The sequence below is a fragment of the Suricata suricatta genome, chromosome 4 (assembly GCF_006229205.1).
Source record: "Suricata suricatta isolate VVHF042 chromosome 4, meerkat_22Aug2017_6uvM2_HiC, whole genome shotgun sequence".
In the NCBI taxonomy this organism is placed as follows: domain Eukaryota; kingdom Metazoa; phylum Chordata; class Mammalia; order Carnivora; family Herpestidae; genus Suricata; species Suricata suricatta.
Genome location: NC_043703.1, coordinates 97,342,717 through 97,351,178, shown reverse-complemented (window position 1 = coordinate 97,351,178; position 8,462 = coordinate 97,342,717). Strand labels below are relative to the sequence as shown.

Genomic DNA, 8,462 nt, shown 5'->3' with positions numbered 1-8,462 from the left:
TCGTTTGACTGGAGCATTCAGTCCATTTACATTCAGTGTTATTATTGAAAAATGTGGGTTTAGATTCATGGTCTTCTCTGTAAGGTTCATGTTTGCATTGATGTCCCTGGTGTCTTATATTCCTTGCTACCTTTCTCTCATAGAGTCCCTCTTAGGATTTCTTGTAGGGTTGGTTTCGTGGTGATGAATTCTCTCAACTTTTGTTTATTTGGGAAAATCTTTATCTCTCCTTCTATTTTGAATGACAGGCTCGCTGGATAAAGAATTCTTGGTTGCATATTTTTCCTGTTCATCATATTGAAGATTTCCTGCCATTCCTTTCCGGCCTGTCAAGTTTCATTAGGTAAGTCTGTAACCACTCTGATAGGTTTCCTTTTGTACGTGAGAGCCCTTTTATCCCTAGCTGCTTTCAGAATTCTATCTTTATCTTTATATTTTGCCAGTTTCACTATGATATGTTGTGCTGAAGGTCAGTTCAAGTTACATCTTAGGGGAGTTTGGTATGTTTCTTGAATTTCAATGTCATTCTCTTTCCCCAGATTGGGGAAATTTTCATGTATGATTTGGTTCAGCACCCCTTCAGGATCTCTCTCTCTTTTTCTTCCTCTTCAGGAACTCCTATGATATGGACATTGTTCCGTTTGATTTTATCACTCACGTCTCTAATTCTCCTTTCATGCTCCTGTATCAATTTCTCTCTTTTCCTCGGCTTCCTCTTTTGCTATAACTGTGTCTTCTAATTCACCTATTCTTCTCTCTGCTTCTTCAATCTGTGCAGTGGTAGCCTCCATTTTATTATTCACCTCATTTATAGCCTCTTTTTAACTCATTACAGCTATTTTGAAGGTTCCTAGTCTTTGTATCAATATCTTCTCTGATGACTTCCATGCTTTTTTTCAAGCCCAGCAATTAATTTTATGACAGTCATTCTATATTCTTGTTCAGTTACATTGCTTGTGTCTGTTTTGAGCAGTTCTGTAGCTGTGATTTCTTCCTGGAGTTCCTTTAGAGGAGAGTTCTTTGGTTTCATCATTTTGGCTAGCCTTCTGTCTCATCAGTTTTAAAAGCTTGTTCTGCACTGTGCACCTATTAGTATTTCTCTATTGAAGGAGGCTCTTTGACTGTCTAGGGTCTGTTGGTTCAGGAGATGTTCTTTTAACAGTGTCTCTCAGTTTCTCTTGTTATGACTCTGAATAATTTATTTCCTACTCAGTGATATTTGGGACTTTCCACTATGTGTGCTTTGGGTTGTTTCTTGAGGTAGCCCTGAAAAGGAAAACAGACAGACAAACACACAGAGAACACAAGCACACAAATGCACTGACAGAACAAGTAAAGAAGCAAACCAAAAGGAGAAGGAAAAAAAGGAACAGGAAAGAAAAGAGAAGGGGGAAAAAAAGCAGGTGGGGAGGAGGGGGGGACAGGGACAGCCAGAGATAAAGGACAGTCTGAGAGCATAAAACCTGTGGAGGGGGGGAGATAAGGATGAGATAAAGGAAAAACTATAGATTGTAAGAGTTGATCTAAGCACAGCAATGCCTAAATGTTGGTCTTTCCCAGACTCCAGGGGGAAAGGGAGGAAAGAAGGAAATAGGAAAATAGAAAATAGAAAACAAGGGGAAAATTAAAAAATAAATATTAAGAAAAGAAAGAGAAAACAATTAAAAATAGTAAGCAAAAACACAGCAGCTCTCCAGCGCAGATGGGCGTGGCTTGGTGTAGGTAGGTCGGGTCTCAGGGGTTGTTCTCTGAAGCCCCGCCTTGGTGAATGCGGGGAGAATGGCGGTGCCCCAAGACCCCTCAGACCATGTGTTGCCCGCCACTCTCTTGAGTCCAACCTCTTTGTGCCTCAGATGGGTCTAATTGTTTCTGTCTAAGTACTGCCTGGTTTCTAAGTCCTTGCCCACGCACTTAATATTGCCACCACAGTTAAAATCTCCTGCAGGTGAGTGGCTTTCTGGCCTGGATTGAGTAGGGGGATTGTGAAGCCAGTTTTTTCCCCTGGCTCTGCCTGAAGTTGGAGAGCTGCAAGGCCCAAGGGAGAACAAGCCTGCTGAGGGGAACAGATTTCACTCCACGCCCAGTGGCTCTCAGTCCTGGGCAAGGTCTCCCCTCTCCAGAGATTACCCTATGAGTGATTCAGTCTCTAGTTCTCTTCTCTGGTCTCCCAGCCACCCTGCATGGCAGTCCTGTGCTCGGCTCCGAAGGTCTGTGTGCCTCTGGATGTGCACAGCTGCCAAGTGGTGAGCATTTGAATGCAAATAAATTCGTGTTGTTTGTAAAATGTAGAGAGTCTATGAGAATTTGTGCAGATATCCATCCAGCAAAAATAGATTTTTAGAAGTTAAGAAAATATGGACGAATGTAACACAAATGTGGCACCAAAAGGAAGATGGAGTTACATTAGTATGCAACATATTTAACATAGTGACACTATACTAGCGGTACATATCAAGTTTGATTAAGCATGTCCTAGTTCCCAAAGCAATGAAGGGAAGTCTATCATAAACAAATTGACATTGCCCAGAAATTTGTTAAATGACTTGTTCAGTGCAACTTTTACTAAATAAGAGGGGTTACCAACATTTTTTTTTTTTTGTAAAGGGCCAGGTAATAAATACTTTAGACTTTGTAAACCATATAATCTTCATAGCACCTACTTAGCCTGGTCACTGTAGCATGAAAACAGCCATAGACAATATACAAATAAATAGGCATTCCTGCATTACAATAAAATTTTATTTATAAACACAAGCAACATGCTGAATTAGGCCCCATGTCTCTAGTTTGCTCTGAAGCATCAGAAACAAACCACCACGTAGTATAAAAGATTGCTTCCTAATGAATTTTTCTACACCAAAAACTAGTATTTTTACACTTTTGTATCTTATGTCTCCTCAGTCTAGTCTAATAGTATAGTTTGTATAAATAATTCTATTAACGTCCCGAGGAATCTACTCCAGGCAAATCCTTACCTGATGACCTGTTCCAAGAAATAGAAACAGAAGAGGATGGATCCTAAATTCTTAAGGCAGTCTTTTTTAAAAAAATTTTTTAAATGTTTTATTTACTTTTGATACAGAGAGAGACAGAGCATGAGAGGAGGAGGGGCAGAGAGAGAAGGAGACACAGAACCGGAAGCAGGCTCCAGGCTCTGAGCTGGCTGTCAGCACAGAGCCTGACACGGGGCTCGATCCCACGAATGTGAGATCTGACCTGAGCTGAAGCCGGAGGCCTAACCGACTGAGCCACCCAGGCGCCCCAAGGCAGTCTTTTAAAAACGTGCCTTAAAGCAGCAAAACTGTTAAGAATTAGGTTGCTGAGATCTAGGTTATATTTTTCATCACAAAATGTAAATAGAAATATTCTATATGATCCATATTGTTGATTCTCTGCTATAAGAAACAAGATATGCAAAAATGAATGGATTCTGATGCAAAAGGATTGAGGAGTGGTGATTATCTGGAAGTAGAATGCTTCTTACAGGTGCAGGGAAATCTTGCAAAGCTAACAGAGTAACTTTAAGCCTGTGAACTTACTTAACAAGAAGAATGTTGATCTGCATATAGTCAACCAACAGTTACCAGCACCAGAAGGAAAATAGTCTGGCTTGCTCTCTCATATTTATAATTTTTGCTACTTACTGATATTCTAGTTCTTGACAAAACTAGCCAATAATATTTTATGGAATTAAAAGAAAATTTTCTTTATCATCGATATATTTTTCATTTACACATTTAAATATTTGATATTTTTCATACCCACTTAATGTCTAACTGTACACATTTGCTTAAGAATTAGCCAAAGGTATAGGTACTTATTGGGACATTGTAATAAAGCAAATATAAATGGTCCATGCAAGAACTGAACTCATGACTATTGTATTACAAGAAGCATGAATATCTATTTCAGCTAGTGTACAAACTCTGATAATAAATTGTACAGAGTAAATCCTTACCAAACCTTGGAAGTTATTCTGAGACCAATATTATAGGATAGTAAATATTCAATTTATAGAAAGGAGGGAAGTGGGGAAGCTAAAAACAGACTGAATGAACTTTTGTAATCTCCCCATCTTACACCCTTTATTATATGTTAAAGAAACACTTGACAAATTGTCTTTTCAAATAATAACAATGGTGGCTTTACATTGCAGAATACTATCACTTTTATGAATATATTCTTATAAAAGACATATCTCTCTCATATCCTCAAAATCAAGTAGTGGTTTTCAATACAGGGGCACCATAAAACAACAAAATTAAATAGAAAATAAGGAAATGTGAAAAAACAAGTGGTATATCAAAGTATGAGTGACTAAATATTAATTTACACAAACCTTTCTAAAAACCAAGATGAATGGAGAATTAAGATAGAATTCTAATTATTCTATCCAATTAAAAGATAACATTAGCAATTTTTTTCTTTATGTCAAATACAATGGCAGGTTATTTTGAAAATCTTTGCCAGCAAGAATTGAACAATATAATGCATGTTATTACTAGTAAGATTATAGAAATGTTTATGGTAAAAGTGTTTCTTATATCATCCTTATTAAAGGCCAATAGCATAACACTGATATTAAATTATAGGCTAACAAAGACATTTCAGAAGGAATCAAAGTAAAAAAAAAGCTTAGGTTTGCAATAGTCTGTGGTATAATTTGATAGAAAGAAAGATACCTAGAAGATGGAATCAGACCTATCTTAATCAGCTTCACTTAGCTTTTTAATAGAGTTAGAAAATACTGATCCAAGGGGCACCTGGGTGACTCAGGTTAAGCGGCCGACTTTGGCTCCGGTCACGATCTCACAGCTCATGAGTTGGAGCCTTGTGCGGGGCGCTGTGCTGACATGTCAGAGCTTAGAGCCTGTTTTGGATTCTGTGTCTCCTCTCTCTGCCTCTCTGCCACTCACACTGTCTCCGTCTCTGTCTCTCAAAAATAAATAATCATTAAAAATATTCTTTAAAGGAAATACTGATCCAAGAAATAGATGTTATTCCGGTGCATAGCTTTTATGTATTGCTGATAGTAGGGAAATCCAAATGCTGAGAATATTATTTATTAAAACAGAATAGTTTGTGTTGAGATTGAAATAGGATCATAAGTTCCAGTTTTATCTGAGTAAGGATCAACTCATGTCTAAACTAATACAGGTTCAAAGGAATTCTTCCTGAACCAACATTTTCCCTATTTTGGGTCTGCTCAAGGAAATTTGTATGATCCTAATGTGCTCTCCTCAATTAAGTAGAGCTGAACTTTGGGAAGAAAACTAAATAGTAGAGTTGAAGCATTATTGGATAGATGTGTTCTTTTTCTGTGAAGAGATTTTCTTTCATGGTTTTCTCTGACAGTGTAGCAGGAGAAGTACACCTTCCATTTGGAAACTGTCTTCCTGTTGTCAAGTATAAGGGCTTATAACAGTGAAATCAACTCACAAGACCTTTTATAACCCATTATTTTAAAAGAATTACAATATTCTTTTTTAGAAACCTACAGAAAGTACACGTTCTACTGTGTCTTCCTAAATTAGACTCAGTCCCAATGGTCTGTTCCCACGAAAATAATAAAATTAAACTCCTTATCCATTATATCCCAGATGACTAGTAGAATCTGATGAAACAATTTGACAGCAAATTGCTTCATTACTCAATAAGTGAAAGCTGTACTCACTGAAGGTCAGTGTCCACTTTTTGATGCATATTAAATGAGGAAATGTAGAAGTCATCATCCTTAGCTTTTCCAGAGACAGCTACCTTTCCTGCTGATAATTGAACCTACTTTATCCCTAAGGAAATCATAAATGAATGTTAACTCCCAGCTCTATCTGTTTCTGCATAAACAAAAGGAGTTCCGTGCTTTGTCAAGATTCTAGGTTCTAAACTTCTAGAGCAAAGGGGAAGACTCGTTTTGCCACCTGCAAGCAAAAATTGTTCCAATGAAAATCCCATTACTTATTCAGCAATGGCTCTGGGAATACACTCCAGATGGGTTGAATCCCTATCCACAAACCTTTACCTTCTGGTTTTAGAGTTCAGTGGTGCATTATTACCTGCCCTAATTTATCTAAATTAAACAGTTCTCATTTCAAAAATGTTATGTAGTCACTGAACTCTGACATACTTAAATCTACAGAGTGAGGTTTGTGATGTTTTTAAAAAAAGGTTTTCTTCCATCTTCTGATGGTTTTGATCCTTTCTTCAAACAGTATCTTACCAAAATCTACAGAGCTCCATTCTTTAGAGTTAAGCATTTCTTTCTTTCAGTATATAAGTCCATGTCCTAGAAAGGGTGAACACTTTAAATTCATAGATACTTAGAGTGAATTGATTTACTCACTGGTTTTCTTTCACAAGATCCCAGAGCAGCAGGAAAGCAATTTTACATAGAGTCAACCCCTGCTGAATCTGATGTTTCTAATCACATACAAATATGCAGCAATATTGGGTATTTAGTTATCAAACCAGCAAGCAAATATGATCTTCTGATATGGTAGAAAGAGCTGGGACAAGATAACTTATTGGCACATTAATTCATGTGTGTTATTTTTCTATTGTCTTACCTCTAAAACATATACACGTTCTAAGCAGGTAGCTAAATACTTAGAGATTTCTTACCTTGGAGATTTTTACAAGGAGGAAAACACAAGCTTTACTTACCTTTGGTAAAGATTTAATTTTCTTATTTCCATGATCTAGGAGTTGGAATGCAGTTAACAGAGGAAAGAAAAAAACAGAAAAAAGTGTGATTGAAAGGAAGAAGAAAATAATATTTCTTACATAAGAAATCATAAATTTACTCACTTAAAAAATAGAAAATATGGAAGATTAAAAAAGTGCCTTCATGTGCATTTTTCTTCCAATCATTCATTTAAAAATAAGCTTTTTGGCATTCAAATGGATAACTAAAAGAATTCTCTTCCAATATTTTATTGCATGAGGAAGAAAAGAAATGCTGAAAAAATGATCAGGACCTATTAGAAGGACATGAAAGTATAGTTTGAGCATTCGATTATATAATAAGAATGATGAATGTATTCAGTAAAACAAGAATCCATGATTCTATACTGAAAAAAAATAAAACATTCTTAGATTCTTATATTTTGGGATAAAAACAAGATAGAAATGATAAACCAATGGATATTAAATCATGGGGGGAATATCAAAGTTACCATCACTTTGGTACTGGAACAAACCAACATCATGTGCTTCTTGATATAATGCAGTGAGAAAGACACCTTATCACTTGGTGATATTACTGACAAAAGTAATACATAATTTAAGTTTTATCATGAGGAAACATCAGACAAACCCAAAACGAGGTGACTTTAACTATCTTATACTTTAAAAAAATGTTTTAGGGGCACCTGGGTGGCTGAGTCGGTTAAGTGACCAACTTTGCTCAGGTCATGATCTCACAGTTCGTGGGTTCGAGTCCCACGTCGGGCTCTGGACTGACAGCTAGCTCAGAGCCTGGAGCCTGCTTCAGATTCTGTACCTCCCTCTATGTGACCCTCTGCTGCTGGCGCTGTCTCTCTCTGTCTCAAAAATAAATAAAAAACATAAAAATTTTATTAAAAATGTTTTAAAAACAAAAGAAGCAGTGTCTGGGTGCTCAGTTGGTTAAATATCCGACTTTGATTTTGGCTTGGGTCATGATCTCATAGTTTTGTAAGTCTGAGTCCTACATTGGCTTTCAGTGCAGAACCTCCTTGGGATTCTCTGTCTCACTCCACTTCTCCCTCACTTGTGATCTCTCTCTCTCTCTTTCTCTCTCTCTCTCTCAAAACAAATAAAGTCTTTTTTAAAGAAAGTCTGAAAATCCATTCTAGATTAAAAAGACTAAAGAAATGGGACAAACAGCTAGATACAATATGTGAATCTGAATTGATTTCAAGAGTAGGAACAAAATAGCTATAAAATACATTATTGATGAAACTGAAATATGGACTATAGATTAGATAACAATTGTATCAATATTAAATTGTCCACCTTTGATAATAATGTGATTATATGGACAATGCCCTTTACTTAGGACATACAAATCAGTTACAGAGATGTAGAGAAGCACAATATCTCCAATTTAATCTCAAATAATTCTTATCAACAATGATAAAGCAATAGACAAAATTTGGGCAAGGAATACGTGAGAGTTAGTGTATAATCATTACACATTTTCTCTTATTTGAAATTATGTAAAAATTAAAAGTTATAAAAAATAGTGAGTTGAAGTTAATGGCCCTTAACATTTCTTTCCTTAAAACTTATTATTTTAGGAATTAGTTAAATCATGAAACTTTCTCCAGGAAAAAAAAATCACTCCTTCCTCTGAATTTATATGTTTGGGTCTTCATCACATTCCATTTATCATGATTTCAATAATTAATTCATCAAGTATTTATTGACTGCTTAGTATAAGTTGACCTGAAGTAGACACTGGGAATCCATTTTAAGTAAGAAAC

The 8,462-nt window shown here is 36.2% G+C and overlaps 1 long non-coding RNA gene across 1 annotated transcript in view; it reads right to left on the bottom strand.

Moving 5' to 3' along the window:
• LOC115288988 overlaps nt 1-5,829 on the bottom strand; it is a 17,836-nt gene extending 12,007 nt beyond the window's left edge. Inside the window, exon 1 of the long non-coding RNA XR_003907312.1 lies at nt 5,675-5,829. This is a non-coding gene — a long non-coding RNA (uncharacterized LOC115288988). The remainder of the gene's footprint in view (nt 1-5,674) is intronic.
• Between the last annotated feature and the right edge of the window lie 2,633 nt (nt 5,830-8,462).